Below are 19,137 nucleotides of genomic sequence, written 5' to 3'. Positions count from 1 at the left end.
TATGTGCAGATTGAATAAGTAAAGAAACGTTATATTTGTATGGGGCTATGGATTCGTGGCATGACTTTGGTTGCGGGGCAAAAAAATTCTCTATATGCTACAATAGCCACTAAAATCTGAGCAATTTCATGTTAATAAACATAAACCCAGAGGATCCTGGGAAGGTCCTTTCTTCCTGTATCTGAGCCCTTAGCCGAGTTCATGTAGGTAGTTTTGGTCCGCAAATTCCAGAAGGTGTTTTCAATTTTTTAAAAAATAGGGAACACTTCACTAATTTGCATGTTATCCTTGGGCAGGGGCCACACTAATCTTCTCTGTATGGTTACAACTTTTGTATATGTGTTGTCAAAGTGTGTACAGCTGAACATTTTGTCCCTGGTTTCCTAGAAGCTCTCCCTAAGCACCGCCCTCTGCCCTGACTACATCAGCTCAGGAAATCCTCTCTTCAGCCTCCAGTCCAGATTTGAAAAGACCCCCCCCATGGAGCCAGGTCATTAAAGAAGAATCTACTCATTATTTTCAATTATCATTTTTCCGCCAAATATTCTCTTTCCTTTCATTCCTTCCACAGATACATAATGAGCATCTACTATTTGTCAGGTTCTGACAATTCAGTAGATACAAGATAGTTCCTAGCTCTAATTTGGGGAAAAAGACAAATAAAACCAAGAGAACAAACAAATTAAATAATTACAAACTATGTTAAGTGCTCTGATGAAAATGAACAGTGATAAGGTAGAGAGCAATTGCCCTGTACGAGGCAGGAGATCAAGGGGAGCACTTTCTAACTAATGTAGTCAAAGAGGACCTCACTGAAGAGATGACAAACTGAAACTTGTTAAAGGGTTAGTTTTGCAAAAAGCAACAGCCTAGTCAATGGCCCAGTGCCTGGACAGAGCTTGGAGAGAACCATAGAAATGATAGAAAGTCAATGTGGCCAGAGAAATAGCAAGGGTGGAGGATGTGATGGAGAGATTGGTTGTTCTAAGCAGAGCAGTGACATGATTACATTTACATTTAAAAAGTGCAATCTAGCTGCCCTGTTTTTCCAAAGTAAAATAAAGTCATTATTGCCTTGCTAAATAACAAATGTTAAGCATTCCTCTTTGGAACTTCCCAAGTCCCACTGGGAAAACATCTCAGACCCTTGGGGGGTGGCTGCAACTCCGACCTGGTCCCCTGAGGCAGAATACTGCTCCTCTCCACACCAGCAATTGGAATCCTTTCCTAGGAGCTAATGAAGTGAAGCGGAGTGGGGGGGGGGGATGAGTGCAAAGGCCCTGAGGTGGAAAGGAACCTGGCTTGTTTGAGAACTTGAAAGATGCTGAGAACTGAGAATGTGGGGGAGCTGAATGCGTGCCAATGTGAGAGGAAAGTTAGGTACAGACTCTGAAGAGCCTGGCACACAGTGAAGATTTAGATCTTAATCTGAAGAACAGTGGGCAACGGGCTTTGAGCAGGGGATGGCTGTGAATATAGTTGCGTTTTGAAAAGCTCCCGCTGTCTGAGTGTGAATGGATTGGAAGGGGAAAGAGTAATTGGGTGGAGAGGACAACCATCATCTAGGAGAGAGGTGATGGTGGACTAGCCTGGAGTGCTGGCAACAGGATGGAGAGAAGTAGGAGGCTTCGAGATGCATTCAGGAGGCAAAATTAACAGGTGATGGATAGTGTCCAGTCCTGGCCTTCGTGTGATCACAATGGATACGAGTGAGAGGGGACTTCGTGCTTCGGACCCGGGAGAAGGCCTGTTCCCGCGCGTCAGGGCAGTGGGCGTGTCCCGCCCGAGCCGTCGCCACGGTGATCGGGTGGGGCGGGGCCGAAGGCGGGGCAGCTGAGGCGCTGCGTCACTCGGTGGAGTCGATGGTGCGTGTGTGTGGGGGGCGGGGGATACGCTGGGCGCGTCCCTGGGGTCACGTGGTGCGCAGCACGCAGAGTCCTTCAGTCGGTTGGACCCGGAGCGGAGCAGCCGGAGCGGGGCTGTGAGGTGAGCTCGCGGCAAGGCGCGGCGAGGTGAAGCCGGCTGGCTGGGGCAGGGTCGGGTCGGGCCGGGCCTGCGTCGCGCGCGCGCCTTGCGGGCGGGGACGATGACGGACGCCACCGCTGCTCCGGTCTGCTACCCGGCCCCGCTCCCCGTCTGGCCCGGCTCGCCCAGCCCGGAGGGAGGCCCGGGGACCGCTGCTGAGAGCGTGGCGGGCGTGCGAGCGGCGCCCAATCCCTAGGGCTGCCCTCAGGAGTGACGGTGGCTGCGGCCAATCAGCGACTCCCGAGGGGGCTGGGCCGCGGGGTGCGGGGCCCGGGGCGCGGAGCTGGCCGTGTTGGGGGTGGGGTGTAAGCGCTAGGGCCGGAGCCTGAGCTGTGTGGCCCTCGAGAGCTCCACCAGCAACCCCTGCCGTTGCCTTGTGCTTTGGGAACGCGTTTTCTTTTATTGACTCTTTTATCCTATTCTGGGGAGCACACCTCTTCTCAAGCGCCAGACTATGGGAGTGTCCCCTTTCTCTATAGTTTTTAGAAAATGTGGTCGGTGCACCCCCTTTCTTAAGCTCCAGCCCTGGGATGTTATCTAAATTTCCAAAGCCTGCCCAACTGAGGATGTATCCCTTGACCCACGACCCCCAAACTGGGAGGACACTCCCTTTTCGAGCCTCCAGTCTGAGTAAGCATCCCCTTTCTAATTTTGGGGTTCTTCCCATTAGCGACTCTTAAATCTGGGGTCCAATAACCAAAGTTTTGGGGGTACGTATATTCCGACAAAATCGAGGAAGAATTCCCTTTTCCAGGCCCCAAATCTGGCAACGTGCTTTCCAGAATTTCTTAAATTTAGGGGCCACTTCCTTTCCCTGCTCCTTCAAAATCTGGGAGTGCACCTCATTTCCAGAGTCTACCGAAAATGAGATCCAAATCCTGAAATTTTGGGATACATATTTGTATTTACACAAGGGAATTCACTGCTTTTTCCAGTCACTCTATTCTTGGGGTTGCACCGTTTTTCATGAGTTCTCTAAATCCGACCACCTTATTTCCTGGGGGAGACTTTTTATATCTGAAAGTGTACTTGTTTCCTGTGCCCTCCAGATATATAGCATGCACTACTTTTGGTTACACAATTCTCAGGGTGCAGCAGCCTTCATGGTGCTTGTTAAATCTGGGACGGCGCACCTTTTTTCTGAGTTCGTTCATTTCCATACGATGGTCCATGGTTCTTGAGCTTTTCTGCCATCCAAAATATTTTCTTTCCTCAGCTTCCTTCCCTCTTTGGAACCCCGTTTCCCTTTAGGTGCTCTCCCTGTCAGGGCAGTGCACCTATTTCCTCTTCCTTCCTCTGGTGAATAAAGATCTTCAGCACCACACATTCTCTGCTTCTGTGGCCTTTTTTCTGTGCACACTTCCTAGTCTTACCTCCTGAAGTCCCCTCCCCCTAGGGGAGGATCTCCCCGCCCATCCTAAAGGGGTTGCCTGCTTGTTGTCTCCCATATGTCTACTTTATCTTTTACTTTTCTGCTAACAGGAGCTCTTTTCTCTTGGCTTGCCCTATCCCCGGGCATTTTTCTGGTTTCTTTCTTTGGACACTGCTCTGCTTATTGGTGGCTGTAAAGATTTTCCCTTTTCCTCCCCTTGCTCTGGAAGTGGCTTCAAGTCCAGGGCTGCCTGACTCCCCAGCGCAGGATTTAAACTGGAAAGAATCCCTTTGCATTTCTTTGGTTATTCACAGGGCTCTTCATCCTCCTGGTGGTTTGCTTCCTATAAGATTCTGGTTAGATGGGTACTGTTTTCTCCTTTGCTTTATTTCCCTTCGTTGGAAAAAAACAAAACCAAAAAACCCTCAAGAGATTCTTTAGTCTTGCTTCCAACTCATACGCTTCCTCCCTACATTGGCTTTTTTCCTTCCTTTTATCAAGAAAGGAGGTCATTTGGAGGAATCTCTTGGTCACTGTTTTTTTTGTTGTTGTTGTTCCTGGGGGAGAAGTGGAAGATGGATATTTACCTCTCCCTGTAATCCTCTCACTTATCTGCCAAGCCTTGCCCCTAACCACCTCCTTAAAATCTGCAAATGTCTGAGACCTCTCCTCTCCTAAGAGCCTCTCAGTAGGTTCTTTCTTTTGTATTTCCCTCTGTCTTTCCAGATCTTACTCAGGGCTTCTCAGCGGGAACGAACCAGATTAATTTCTCCACAGCTGGAATCTCAAGTGCTTATGGGATAATGACACTTCTGACCTTTCTCCCTTTCGGGAAGTACTTGAGTGTGCAGCTGTATGAGGCCTCAGTGCGGGAGAGAGTTTGAGCCCAAGAAGCTACCCTGGCAGGACAAGGCAGAAAAATACTGCATTTTCAGGACCACGTCCTTCTGAATCTCATTTGAAGATTGGATGTTTGCCAAGCACCTGCTTCTTAGGGATGCTGGGGGATTTAATGATACTCCCAGGAACCTGTAGAAATTAATGGGGCTTGTGGTGAAGTGCTCTGAACTCGGTGTTGGAACTTGAATAAAATGAATCATTGTTGTATTTTCAGAACAACTAAGCTGTTTTAAATTTCATGTGCATGAAAACGCTAGAGCTGTGTTATTTCAGGAAGTGAAGTGGATCCCACATTTATATCATGTGGTCATTAGTAAGTACCAAATTCATTAAAAAGCATTGGAGGTCTGTCTGAGCAGTACCTAATAAAATATGGTATACAGAAAGTGAACAGGTACTTTGTCTCTTATTTGCCTGTTTGGTACTCTATCTGTGTAGTGCTATATATAGTCCACCCTTAAAGTATTCGGCACCAGTGCTGCTCAAACTTGAATGTGCAAATAAATCACCTGGGGTGGGGAGTGTCTTGCTAAAATGCTGATTCTAATCCAGTAGGTTTAGGGTGGGGCCTGAGTATATTCTTTTCTAACTCCCAGGTGATGTTAATATTACTGAACTACACGTTGAGTAGTTAGGTTCTGTGTACAAAGTTAAAGATTTCTCTTTGAAAATAGGAAGGTGGTGGTTAGCTTTAAGCTGGGGCATTATTTTCCATTCTCTCTTTATCTAGACGCACACTCCTTAGAGTTTGTACAAGTCCCCTTTGGAGGACTACTATTTATATTCATTTGTAGTTATTCTAGCATTTAACTTTTAAAATCATGGCTGGCACTTCTCCAGGAGTTTGATTCCTATGTATTTTGTCAAATTTAAATGCTTAACTATTTCTTGGGACTTCCCTGGTGGTGCAGTGGTTAAGAATCTGCCTGCCAATGCAGGGGACGTGGGTTTGCGCCCTGGTCTGGGAAGATCCCACATGCCGCGGAGCAACTAAACCTGTGTGCCACAACTGCTGAGCCTGCGTGCCACAACTACTGAGCCCACGTGCCACAACTACTGAAGCCCGCATGCCTAGAGCCCATGCTCTGCATCAAGAGAAGCCACTGCAATGAGAAGCCTGCGCACTGCAACGAAAAGTAGCCCCCGCTCGCTGCAACTAGAGAAAGCCTGTGCACAGCAACGAAGACCCAACGCAGCCAAAAAAAAAAAATAAACAAATTTATGTAATAAATAAATAAATAAATAAATGCTTAACTATTTCTTGATTGAAGGTAAACATAACTCTTGACATAAAATCATTCTAGTAAATCCCATGTAGTAATCAGCCAGCTTGCGTCTCTGGTTCCTCATCTATTACCCCACCATGGGTAGTGATTGTGAAATACTCCAAGTCAACAGGGTCACAGGTATTGGAATTTCCAAGGAGTCCTTCTTGATTTTCTAGGTCCTGGAAATGGGCCTGGGAGACGCAGGTGCCTGGACCCTGAATGGAAGCTACTGACTTGTCTTTGTATGGAGCTTCACAAAGGTGAATGCTGGTGGGAATATGACATTATTCTTTGGTGGGAATCATGGCTTATGATGCTCTCTCTCCTTTTGTATCCACATCTATTTTTAAGTCTTAGTGGGTTTTTCCTTTCTAAGTGTCTTAGGTCATCTGTACCTATTTCCCTGGCTATCACCTGTTGTGGCCTTTTTCCAGCATGATCCTATTCTGGGCCCTAATCAGGACAAACCTGAATGACTAGACTATTTTGTGTCCTGGTCCTCTCCCTTCCCCCCATCCCTTACATGAGTGTCAGATAGATCCTCTTCAGTAACGGATTTGATCTGGATTTGGCTGTAGTCCCAGCTCTTCCACTCACTGTGAGACCTCAGGCAAGTTACTTAATACTACTGGACCTCATTCTCCCCGTTTGTAAAGTGAGGGGCTGATTATCTCCAAGGTCTGCCCTGCTCTGAGCCTTTGTCGGTACCTTGCTTAGAAACTCAGTGTCTGAGGGAGCTTGTAGCAGATCTGATTTCCTTCACGTGCTCTTTTGGGCATGCTGCCAATCATTTCCATGTCCGAGTCACTTCTGCCACTGCCCCTTTTCTAGCCGAGGCAGCCACCTTGTCTTCACACCCAGCTTCAACATTCTTCTGCCTCCATGTCTTCTGCCATTTCCATGCTTTATTTCATTCAAAACCGTCCAAGCTTCTCAAGTCTTCCTTGAATTCTCCATTCAATGTTAGCTACTTTCCTGAATCACTAAGAGGGAGTCCGTAGTTGACATGCAGTTTTGTTTATTTGGAACTTCTCTTATCTGATGTGTGTTGTTTTTTTGGTTTTTTTGCGGTACGCGGGCCCCTCACCGCTGTGGCCTCTCCCGCTGCGGAGCACAGGCTCCGCGGCCATGGCTCACGGGCCCAGCCGCTCCGCGGCATGTGGGATCCTCCCGGACCGGGGCACAAACCCGTGTCCCCTGCATCGGCAGGCGGACTCTCAACCACTGCGCCACCAGGGAAGCCCCCTCTGATGTGTATTTTAAAAATGTTTTTCCCTCCTCATCCCAGCTTTCTTTTTTGCTTTGAATTAGCAGAGTAGGTGGAATGAAATTTAAAAATGAAGCAGGTAGTTTGCCTTTTGCTGGAGTTGGGGAAAGTGAATGTAATGTTTTTACCATCTTCTCTCAAGGTGTCAAGGAAATCAGCTAGCTGGTTCTTCATCCTGGATTTTAAAGATGCTTAAACACCCTATCAAATTTGAAAGTGTATCCTAAGTTCAAACTTCATTTTTTTTAAACAAATTTATTTATTTTATTTATTTATTTTTGGCTGCATTGGGTCTTCGTTGCTGCGTGTGGGCTTGCTCTAGTTGCGGCGAGCGGGGGCTACTCTTCCCTGTGGTGTGTGTGCTTCTTATTGTGGTGGCTCCTCTTGCTGCGGAGCACAGGCTCTAGGCATGCGGGCTTCAGTAGTTGTGGCTCGTGGGCTCTAGAGCGCAGGCTCAGTAGTTGTGGTGCATGGGCCCTGTTGCTCTGCAGCATGTGGGATCTTCCCGGACCAGGGATCGAACCTGTGTCCCCTGCATTGGCAGGCAGATTCTTAACCACTTTGCCACCAGGGAGGTCCCCAAACTTCATTTAAAAATTACTTATAAATGCTCTTCCTTCTAGGAACACACTCAGCCACAAAACCTGACAAGAAGTTGCTAAGGACAATGATAAGAAATTTAAATTTTAAATAACTTCATCAGTGAGTAAAGCTAACAATTCTTTGAGAGCACCTGATTATTCTCAAGGGCAGCTGCTGATGTTGCCTGGAATCAGGGATCAAAGATGTATATAACCTCCTAATCCCCCTTCCTCATCTTTCTAGGAAGTGATGGGATGTTTACGTTTCTTGATAAACTTTCTGTTTTTTTAAAATATTTCTTTCTTTGTTTATTTTATTTTTGGCTGCGTTGGGTCTTCGTTGCTGTGCGCGGGCTTTCTCTAGTTGCGGCGAGCAGGGGCTACTCTTCATTGTGGTACGCAGGCTTCTCATTGCGGTGGCTTCTCTTGTTGCAGAGCACGGGCTCTAGGCTTACAGGCTTCAGTAGCTGTGGCTCAAAGGCTCTAGAGCACAGGCTCAGTAGTTGCAGAGCACGGGCTTAGTTGCTCCGTGGCATGTGAGATCTTCCCAGACCAGGGACCCGTGTCCCCTGCATTGGCAGGCGGATTCTTAACCACTGTGCCACCAGGGAAGCCTTTTTTTTTTTTTTTTTGGATAAACATACTTTAAACCAAGATGTGTGTTTAGTCAGAGCCTCCTTGGTTAGATTGTAAGCTTGGAGAGGGAGGATGCTGTACCTGTCTTATTCATCTCAGCAACTGACCTTTACAGGTTGTTGATTAACTTTGGGGTAACCTGTTGAAAATTGAAACCTTGATTCGTAATAATGCTGTGACAACTTTACTAGATCTTGTGCTAGGTATCAACTGTCCTTTGCTTTCTTTGGCCAAATAACGGAAGAGGTGAGCTTGTAGAAATCCCGTAAAATTTTAGCAGCTGGGTATGAGTCACCAAACATAAATAGGGCAGTTGTATGAAAGGGAGCTGGTTCCTGAATCAGTGGACTTAGGGGAAGGAAGAAGAGGAGGGGCCTGGGAAAGGATTTTAAATGATGGTTTTATTTGATAAGAGCTTTTCCCTTGTCAGGAACATAATCCTAAGATTTTAAAGACTGACTCCCAGGCATCTTAGATGATGTAAGAGGTCTCATCTTGTCCTAGTAGAGACCTGATTTTCAAGAGGTCTCTTTTTTTTTTTTAAATGATAGAGGTTTATTTTTTAAAAAAATATTTATTTATTTATTTTTGCTGTGTTGGGTCTTCATTTCTGTACGAGGGCTTTCTCTAGTTGTGGCAAGCAGGGGCCACTCTTCATCGCGGTGCGCGGGCCTCTCACTATTGCGGCCTCTCTTGTTTGAGGAGCACAAGCTCCAGACGCGCAGGCTCAGTAATTGTGGCTCATGGGCCTAGTTGCTCCGCGGCATGTGGGATCTTCCCAGACCAGGGCTCGAACCCTTGTCCCCTGCATTAGCAGGCAGATTCTCAACCACTGCGCCACCAGGGAAGCCCCAAGAGGTCTCTTTTTCCTGTGGAAAAGGCACATGGCTAGGTGGATTGACGTGCCTTCCTTGCTTATTCAGGTGCTGGGATTTATAGGTTGGGGAACCCTAGCCTGGAAATGTGGGCATTTTAGTTAGCATTGTTTGGAGCACTCTATTAGGTCTTATTGAATCTTTACAATTTATCCATTATCCTCATCTAATAGACAGGAAAACTGAGATTAAATAATTTATTTGTCCAAGGTCATTTGGCTAATGACCCAGGTTGCTTTGCCTGCAAGCCTTGTGCTCTTACATCCTCCTCTCTACAGCTGCCTTACCTTTCTCCCTCAAGGTTTGAATAAGTCACATTAGTCACAATATCAAACAGGTGGCAGCCTGGAACACAGGACTGAGGCACTGTTGAGAGAAGAGGTGGCCTTGCCACCTCATCTCAGATTCTGTTCCTGACCATGTAAACATCTCTTAATTGTAAAAGCCAAACTCTCCCAGCTGAGGCTGCATTTCTCCCCTTCTTGAGGCCCCGGTGTGTGGCTGGTTTGGTCTGCTTGACAGTCTCTAAGTCTCATGGAGTGGTGAATGCTGTCCAAAGTGCTTTGATGAGTAGGACGTCGGTCATGCTGTGACCTATTTGAGAATTATACATCTGCAATTCAGAAAGGCAAGATAGTTTAAGAGGCCACCTTTCATGTCCAGGCTGCGTGGTATGTGGTGGTGAAGGACCAGATTTGGAGGCAGAATGCCCAAGTTTGCATTCTAGCATCTGCCACTCTGTTGGGGCTACATGTCACTTGGGCGTGGGGCTCAAACGTCTTGGGACCCTCCCTGTAGCACAGACATTGGAGGCAGACTTCCAGCATGGCAAGTTTCTAACATATCTGGACCTCTGTTTTCTTTCTCAAGTATCATCATAACTACCTCACACCTATCATTGTAAGTATCAGTAAATGTTACCCTTTTCTCTCCATTTCCTAATCTGTAAAATGGGAATAAGAAAATCTAATTTATAAGATTATTGAAACTTGGTGAGCTGTGAAGAGTTGAGTATATGTTACCATTATTTTGTTTTATTCCTCTTACAAAATGTTTGTAAAATCCCCTATGTTAATTGTGGTTTTTTATAATTGAAGTATAGTTGATTTACAATGTTGTGTTAGTTTCTTCTGTACAGCAGTGATTCAGTTATACATATATATACATTCTTTTTTTATATTATTTTCCATTATGGTTTATTGTAGAATACTGAATATAGTTCTCTGTGCTATACAGTAGGACCTTGTTGTTCAAAGGCCTTATTTTTTTTCAATTTTCTAATTTTTTTGGCTGCGTCTTGTGGGATCTTAGTTCCCGGACCAGGGATCAAACCTGGGGCCCCCTAACCACTGACTGCCAGGGAATTCCCTCAAAGGCCTTACTTTTTTTTTTTTTTTTTTTTTGCGGTACGCGGGCCTCTCACTGTTGTGGCCTCTCCCGTTGCGGAGCACAGGCTCCGGATGCGCAGGCTCAGTGGCCCAGCCACTCACGGGCCCAGCCGCTCCGCGGCATGTGGGATCTTCCCGGACCGGGGCACGAACCCGTGTCCCCTGCATCGGCAGGCAGATTCTCAACCACTGCGCCACCAGGGAAGCCCAAAGGCCTTACTTTTAAACGCAGTATAAATACAGTGGGTTTTGGAGGAGGTCCTGCTTCTCAAATCCCAGCTCTTCCTCCTAGCCAGGTGACCATCAGCAAGTTATTTGCTCTAAGCCTCCTTTCCCTCCTCTGTAAAATGGGATAATACTGCCAACTTCTCTGCATTGTTGGGAATGAGATATTTGTCAAGGATTTAGCCTGTGGTGAAAACTCAGTAAAAGTTAGCCACTTTCTGGTGTTAATAATAAAGACCAGGAACAAAAGTTAATACTTAAAGAATAAGGTAATTAATTGACTTAAATAATTTTTATTTATCTTTAAAGCCCCATGGGCAGTGAATCAGTTGTAATTTAGGAAAATGTCTTTGGAGGTCCCATGGGGTATTGACTCTATCTCCAAATTGTTTTCCTTTGTAATATAGTGATGCCTCAATTAAGGAATCCTGTAAGAACAGTTTAGTCAGGTATATTTTAAAAAAGATTCCCTTCCCTAAAATGAACCCACCCAAACCCGCTCCAGAGCTGCCTTCTGCCATTTATAGACTGGAGCCCTCCCTGTGACTGAAAACCGAGTACAGCTTTTCTTAGACTCCAGGGGCGGAATTGTGGTCTGTCTTCAGGGGCCTCGTTCCCTGTGCTTTGCCTTCCTCCCCCTTCCCCCATGGAGTGATAACAGTTCCTACATTTACCTGTGGATAGCACTTTTCAAAGAGCCTCCATATGATTGTCACCTTGAATCCCTACATCCCTTAAGGTGGGTGATACAGGTCTCTTTCCTATCTTCCTGTTTTGACAATGAGGAAGCTGAGGTTATCTCATTTAACAAGCATCTAACTGCCAAGTAAGGGCGCTGCTTGTTAGTTGCTGGGGATGCGTATGAGGAGTTAAAAGCCTGAGGAGAGATAGACTCAGAAACAGGCAATTTCAATGTAGGGTGCTGGGTTGTGGTCCCAGATGGCAGGCAAGGCTGCCATGGGATAATGGAGTGGGCCCTGGCCCAGCGCCCTTGGCAAGGTGCTGATGGCTGAGCCCAGTCTGAATGACCAGGCAGAGGAAGCAGCACTGCAAGGAGTCTTGGTGTGTGGGCGGCATGAGAGCTTATTGTGTGCTAGGCTCTGTGCTAAGTAATTTTTATCTTCACAGCACCTGTATGAAGGTATGAAGTAGGTACTGGTACTATCCCCATTTTACAGATAAGGAGCCTGAGGCTCAGAAAGGAAATGACTTGTGCAAGGTTATCTGGAAAATGGTGGAGCTGGGGTCCAAACCCAGGCAGTCTCATTTCGGAGTTCTGGCTCATAACCACCATATGCCGCTGGCCCTCTGCTGAGCTTGTCTGCTCCTCTCCTTGTAAGCTCCCGTTTCTAACAACCCCCGGTTTGGTTTGGTCATAATGGATAGCTTACTGATGGCCTTGATGCTGCACTAGTAGTTTGAAGTCTGTTCTGTAGGGGAGCTACTGAGCTTTTTTTTTTTTTTTTTTCCTTCATTTGAGATGTAATTGACATATAACCTGAAGTGCTTTAAACAGAGGAGTCTTACGATCAGATTTGTGCTTTAGAAATATTACTGTAGCAGCATCGATGAAGAGTAGCCACGGTCCAGTAATTGGCTAGTCAGATTACCTGGGTTCAGCTCCTTGTCCCAATACTTGGTAGCTTTGTCATTTGGGCAGCTTACTTTCTGAACCTTAGTTTTTGCACCTCTGAAACAGGAATAATAGTAATCCTCATTACAAACCTAGGAGATAGATGCTAAATGAGACGATGTATATGTAAAGCACTTAGAATACCGTATGTCATAAAATAAGCACTCAGAAGTCAGTTTGTAAGACAATATTGATTTGGATCTGGGGAGGGTGTGGCTGGAGGTTTTGAGCTCCGTTGAGAGTTGTTGCAGCAATCGGATTAGAACTGATGGGGACCTGAACTGGGCAACCACTGGGCAATGGGAGAAACCTAGAAGTAGGTGTGACAAAATGGTGACTGAGAGTGAGATGCAAGGGTGATGCCCATGTTTCTAGCTTGGCACATTGGCCAGTCTTGGAGTCTTAAACTGTGATGGGGAGAAAAGGAGAAGGAACTTGTGAGGATAAGATGATTAGCTCAGTGAAGTTGAGTAATGTGCCAAAGGTCATTTAGCAAATATATTCTGGAGTCAAGCCTGGGCACTAGGCCCTTTCCATTGTTTCTGGGAAGATCCACTGATTTAACCAATTCATTCTCAGTAATTCGGAATGAACCTGTTTGCTGTCTGTCTGAATTTTAATTGTGGAAGGAAAAGGTTGGCTCTTAGAGAAAGTATTTCAAGTATTTGGGAAGGGGGTAAGGGAATTTTTTGGGGGGCCTTTTTCTTTCTTCCTGCCTCCTTACTTTCCTCCCCTCTTCCCTTTGTTTCCTTCCTTACCCTCTCAAGTGTAAGAGGCTAATTCAGCTCGTTTAGTGTGACTTGGGCAAGGGCCTGAAGGAGTGGTAATGGTTGGCTTTAGACCCAGTCTTCTTTCTGTGTTGTTGAGGAGAGGATAGTGATGGAGGGGCCCTTGCTCCTACTTGAACCAACTTGTCACTTCCCTAGGACTAAAGATGTGCTCTTTTATGCTCTTTGTATTGGATACTATTTGTTAATATTGCATAATAATATTGTCTGTAATCCTTTGTGTCTGATGTCCTTTTTGCTAGTGCTGCTACTATCACACAGCCATTTTATCACCAGTATTGAATATTTAGTGTGTACTGTGCTAAGCACTTGACATCCGTTAGCTCGCTTATCCTCAGAATCCCAGGACGTAGGGGTTATTAATCTGCTTTTATAGATGGGCAAACAGAGGGAGGCTCAGTGATTTTTCTCATGTTCACTTAGCCAGCAATGAGTGGAGCCAGGATTCGCCAGAATCTGAGTCTGAAACCTGTCTGATCCCATCCCTAAGTACTCCCTGGCCTTCCTCCAAGACAGAACTTTGGCAGAGTCCCCTTGGAAGCTTCCTCCTGTGAGACGTAGGTGTCACTGGACCTGCTGATATTGTTTATGCTTTTCTGTAACAGTGGTGAGGGCTGCAGGGAGCATCTCCGGCTCCTGGGCTCAGGGCTGTGAGGGGAGAGGAGCTCATTCCTTCCTGAGGCACCTTGCCTCTAGGACTTCCCCTCTACCTAGAATTCTCTTCCTCTGGATCTTCACATGGTTGTCTCCTTGTCATTTATTTATTTTAAAGGTAGATTATCTACTTGTCATTTATTTATTTTTTTTAAAGGTAGATTTATTTATTTATTTGTTTGTTTATTTATTTATGGCTGCATTGGGTCTTCACGGCCTTTCTCTAGTTGCTGCGAGCGGGAGTACTCTTCGTTGTGGTGCGCGGGCTTCTCATCGCGGTGGCTTCTCGCTGTGGAGCACGGGCTGTAGGCGCGCCGGCTTCAGTAGTTGTGGCTCACGGGCTCTAGAGCGCAGGCTCAGTAGTTGTGGCGCATGGGCTTAGCTGCTCTGAGGCATGTGGGATCTTCCCGGACCAGGGATCGAACCTGTGTCCCCTGCATTGGCAGGCGGATTCTTAACCACTGTGCCACCAGGGAAGCCCCTCTCCTTGTCATTTAGATCTCTGCTCAGACCTCAGCTCCTCAGAGTTCTCTCTAACAGCCTTATCTAAAGTGGTCCTGCCGTGTCACTGGCTCACATTGTTTTGTTGGGTTTTCCCCCACAGAACTTAGCCTCCCAGAAATGATCCTATTTGTATTTGTGTTTATCATGTTCCTGCCTTCCCCACTAGAGAACAGGGCCCGGGGGTGTCTCATCCTCCCAGCGTCTATCTCCAGCACCTGGCACATAGCAGGCACTCAGTAAATATTTACTGAATGAAGGAGGCATAAAGATGTTTTTTTTTAAACATTTAAAAAAATTATTTATTTATTTTTGGCTGCGTTGGGTCTTTGTTGCTGTGCGTGGGCTTTCTCTACTTGTGTTCTCTAGTTGCGGCGAGCAGGGGCTACTCTTCGTTGCAGTGCGTGGGCTTCTCATTGCGATGGCTTCTCTTGTGGAGCAGGGTCTCTAGGCTCACGGACTTCAGTAGTTGTGGCTCGCGGGCTCTAGAGTGCAGGCTTAGTAGTCGTGGCGCACGGGCTTAGTTGCTCCACGGCATGTGGGATCTTCCCGGACCAGGGCTCGAATCCCTGTCGCCTGCATAGGCAGGAGGATTCTTAACCACTGTGCCACCAGCGAAGCCTGAGGCATAAAGATTTAAGCTGGTCTTTCACTTGCAGTGTCCCTCAGTTTGAAAGGCACCATCACCCTTTTATGGAGGTTGAATTTCAAGCCTGGTGTAAGCACTGTTAGATTATTGTAAAGCCTGTTCTGTAGTTTCTGGTGGTTGACATTCTTTCTAGAGTTTATTTTCCCTTAACTCTGTCTAGAACCGACTCATTGAAAGATCTTGTTCCATGCCCACCTATCACAAATTCTTTGTTACTTTGAGCCCTCAGTACCTGTCCCCGAGTACAATGCAGTTGCTGAGACAGGACCTCCAGTTACCATGGCTACAGTACTCTTAAACCTCTCCCAAATAAAATCCAGAGTCCATGTCAGTACAACATTAAATATAAATGCATTATGAATTCAGAAAATTCTGCTCCCATTTTTTGAGTACCTACTTTGTGCTAGACATATAGGGGCTTTGCAAATCTTTCTTTCTTTCTTTTTTTGGCTGCTCTGCGCAGCTGTGGGATCTTAGTTCCCTGACCAGGAATCAACCTACACTCCCTGCAGCAGAAGCATGGTCTTAACCTCTGGACCGCTACAGAAGTTCTGCAAATCTTTTCCTTTTAGCACCCGAGACAGGGGCCATTAATCCTCATTTGATGAGTTAAGAAAGAGAATCCAAAGATGTAGCTTATAGACTAACGTGTGGTAGTGGTTAAGAATCTGGAGCTAGGGCTTCCCTGGTGGTGCAGTGGTTGAAAGTCTGCCTGCCAATGCAGAGAACGCGGGTTCGTGCCCCGGTCCGGGAAGATCCCACATGCCGCGGAGCGGCTGGGCCCATGAGCCATGGCCGCTGAGCCTGCGCGTCCCAAAAAAAAAAAAAAAAAAAAAAAAAAAAAAAAAAAAAAGAATCTGGAGCTGCAGGGCCTAGATTCAAATCCTGACCCAGCCCCTTTCTATATGGGTGTCCTAGGGTGTCCCTCACTTTTCCCTGTTCCTCTCTGTTTTATCTTTACAACGAAGATTAATAATAGTACTTATCTTTGTGGTGGTTGTAAGGATTACATGACTTAACATTTGTAGAATTAATTATTATTACTATTGTCAGTGTTTCTTATGTAGGTCTTGTTCTGCTCTCCTTTTGTAAGGTTGGTTCACATCTTCATCATTTTAGTAGCTGAGTAACATTCTTTATTTCATTTATTAGGCCTCTGTTGAGTATCAGTCATTCCTTTCCCTAACGGAGCTTAAAGTGTAGTCCTACTACATTAGGTTTTATTTAAATATTCTCTTACTATTATTTTTAATATTTTTAAAAATTTTATGTTTTTTGGTTGCGTTGGGTCTTCACTGCTGCGCGAGGGCTTTCTTTAGTTGCGGCGAGCGGGAGCTCCTCTTCGTTGTAGTGCGCGTGCTTCTCATTACGGTATCTACTGTTGTTGTGGAGCATGGGCTCTAGGCATGCGGGCTTCAGCAGTTGTGGCTCGTGGGCTCTAGAGCGCAGGCTCAGTAGTTGTGGCGCACGGGCTTAGTTGCTCCGCAGCACATGGGATCTTCCCGGACCAGGGATTGAACCTCTGTCCCCTGCGTTGGCAGGCGGATTCTTAACCACTGTGCCACCAGGGAAGTCCCTCTCTTATCATTAAACATGTAAGTTATATCTAGCTTCCCCAGCATCGTATGTAAAGAGCTATTGTTTTTTTCTCGTTTTCACAAATGATTTATTTTTATCCTGGACTGTATCCTTCTGATTGAAATTACTGACTCCAAGTGTAGAAGCAGTTTTACAGCTTGTTCCTTTTTTTCCAGATTGAGGTATAAAAAGATGGCCATGGTCAGGGCCTCAGGCAGTGGTTCAAGTGTTCCAGTTTTCTCACAGCTGGGCCATTCTTAGGTGTTGTCCTTTCTGAAAGGTTAAATATTTCTGCTTGCTATATAATGGTGTAATAATTCTGTCACAGCATTAGAAAAGCACCCAATTGCTTCGTCTTCCTGTATTCAAACTATGTTTATGTCTAAAGGCATGAGTATAAGCATAGCATGGACTTTGGTAAGGGAAAGAAGAAGGGCCTTCAAGAAGTGGTTTGTCTACCTCTGGGAAAATCCTTTTACCTGTGATAAGAGACATGTCTCCTGCCTTGGAGGACCTTGAAAGCAGTTAACCCCTCTGCACCTCGGTTTCCTTTCTGTACAATGGGAATATCACATTTAGTCCTAACTGCATCATTTGGCAGTTGTGTAGGTCCAGAAAATAGTGTAAGGATGAAGGCCTTTTACATATTTAAATAATCTATTTTTAAAAAATATGAAGAAATATAAAGAAGTAATTCAAAATTAAAATCTTACCAACTAGATAATCCCTGCTGACAATTAAAGTAAAAACAAAGAAGTACATTCTTTTTTTTAATGTATTTTATTTATTTATTTATTTATTTATTTATTTATTTATTTATGGCTGCATTGGGTCTTCGTTGCTGCGCATGGGCTTTCTCTAGTTGCGGTGAGCGGGCTTCTCATTGTGGTGGCTTCTTTTTGTTGTGGAGCACAGGCTCTAGGTGTGTGGGCTTCAGTAGTTGTGGCGTGTGGACTCAAGAGCGCAGGCTCAGTAGTTGTGGCTCACGGGCTTAGTTTCTCTGCGGCGTGTGAGATCTTCCCGGACCAGGGCTCGAACCCGTGTCCCTCGCATTGCCAGGCAGATTCTTAACCACTGAGCCACCAGGGAAGCCCCAGAAGTACATTCTTAAGGTTAAAAAATTCTAACAACACAGAAGGGTAAAAAATGAGAAGTTAAATTTTCATGCTCTATTCCTTTCATTAAGGAAACTACTTAAAACAGTTATTTTCTTCCTTCTAAGAAATAATTTTATGCATATACTATAATAGATCTGTCTGTTTGCATTAAAGAGATAATAACAGACACAGGCCTCTACACCATGCCTGTTTTATTTGACAATGTATCTTGTAGATGGCTCCATATCAGCATCTACAGATTACCATTTTTAAACAATTTAATTAATTAGTTAATTTATTTTTGTCTGTGTTGGGTCTTAGTTGCTGTGTGCAGGCTTTCTCTAGTTGCGGTGAGCAGGGGCTAGTCTTTCATCGCGGTGCGCGACTTCTTATTGCGGTGGCTTCTCTTGTTGCAGAGCACGGGCTCTAGGTACACGGGTTTCGGTAGTTGTGGCTCACGGGCTCTAGAGCGCAGGCTCAGTAGTTGTGGCGCACGGGCCTAGTTGCTCTGTGGCATGTGGGATCTTCCCGGACCAGGGCTTGAACCTGTGACCCCTGCATTGGCAGGCGGATTCTTAACCACTGCACCGCCAGAGAAGCCCAGCCATTTTTCCTTTTCTGTTTTTTTTTTTTTTTTTTTTTTGTGGTATGCGGGCCTCTCACTGTTGCAGTTTAATGTAGTTTATTTATTTATTTATTTATTTATTTATTTATTTATTTATGGCTGCATTGGGTCTTCGTTGCTGCGCATGGGCTTTCTCTAGTTGCGGTGAGCGGGCTTCTCATTGTGGTGGCTTCTTTTTGTTGTGGAGCACAGGCTCTAGGTGTGTGGGCTTCAGTAGTTGTGGCGTGTGGACTCAAGAGCGCAGGCTCAGTAGTTGTGGCTCACGGGCTTAGTTTCTCTGCGGCGTGTGAGATCTTCCCGGACCAGGGCTCGAACCCGTGTCCCTCGCATTGCCAGGCAGATTCTTAACCACTGAGCCACCAGGGAAGCCCCAGAAGTACATTCTTAAGGTTAAAAAATTCTAACAACACAGAAGGGTAAAAAATGAGAAGTTAAATTTTCATGCTCTATTCCTTTCATTAAGGAAACTACTTAAAACAGTTATTTTCTTCCTTCTAAGAAATAATTTTATGCATATACTATAATAGATCTGTCTGTTTGCATTAAAGAGATAATAACAGACACAGGCCTCTACACCATGCCTGTTTTATTTGACAATGTATCTTGTAGATGGCTCCATATCAGCATCTACAGATTACCATTTTTAAACAATTTAATTAATTAGTTAATTTATTTTTGTCTGTGTTGGGTCTTAGTTGCTGTGTGCAGGCTTTCTCTAGTTGCGGTGAGCAGGGGCTAGTCTTTCATCGCGGTGCGCGACTTCTTATTGCGGTGGCTTCTCTTGTTGCAGAGCACGGGCTCTAGGTACACGGGTTTCGGTAGTTGTGGCTCACGGGCTCTAGAGCGCAGGCTCAGTAGTTGTGGCGCACGGGCCTAGTTGCTCTGTGGCATGTGGGATCTCCCCGGACCAGGGCTTGAACCTGTGACCCCTGCATTGGCAGGCGGATTCTTAACCACTGCACCGCCAGAGAAGCCCAGCCATTTTTCCTTTTCTGTTTTTTTTTTTTTTTTTTTTGTGGTATGCGGGCCTCTCACTGTTGCAGCCTCTCCCGTTGCGGAGCACAGGCTCCGGACG

The 19,137-nt window shown here is 45.7% G+C and overlaps 1 protein-coding gene and 1 non-coding gene across 3 annotated transcripts in view; one reads left to right on the top strand and one right to left on the bottom strand.

Annotated features, from left to right (window-relative positions):
- Positions 1–251: 251 nt before the first annotated feature.
- On the bottom strand, positions 252–358 carry LOC112066222 (U6 spliceosomal RNA). The gene has a single exon (XR_002892479.1). It is a non-coding gene; the product is annotated as a U6 spliceosomal RNA (small nuclear RNA).
- A 1,528-nt stretch (positions 359–1,886) lies between these two features.
- PHF20 (PHD finger protein 20) overlaps positions 1,887–19,137 on the top strand; it is a 135,938-nt gene continuing 118,687 nt past the window's right edge. The window contains exons 1-2 of one of the 2 annotated variants that reach the window (XM_055090976.1): positions 1,900–1,986; positions 5,742–5,825. The gene's annotated coding sequence lies outside the window, so the exon portion shown is untranslated. Of the gene's footprint in view, positions 1,987–5,741; positions 5,826–19,137 lie in introns of both variants that reach the window. The other variant, XM_007101699.3, reaches the window with a different exon arrangement.

This window comes from Physeter macrocephalus, chromosome 14 (assembly GCF_002837175.3).
Source record: "Physeter macrocephalus isolate SW-GA chromosome 14, ASM283717v5, whole genome shotgun sequence".
NCBI lineage: Eukaryota > Metazoa > Chordata > Mammalia > Artiodactyla > Physeteridae > Physeter > Physeter macrocephalus.
This window is presented reverse-complemented; position numbering and strand designations above follow the sequence as displayed.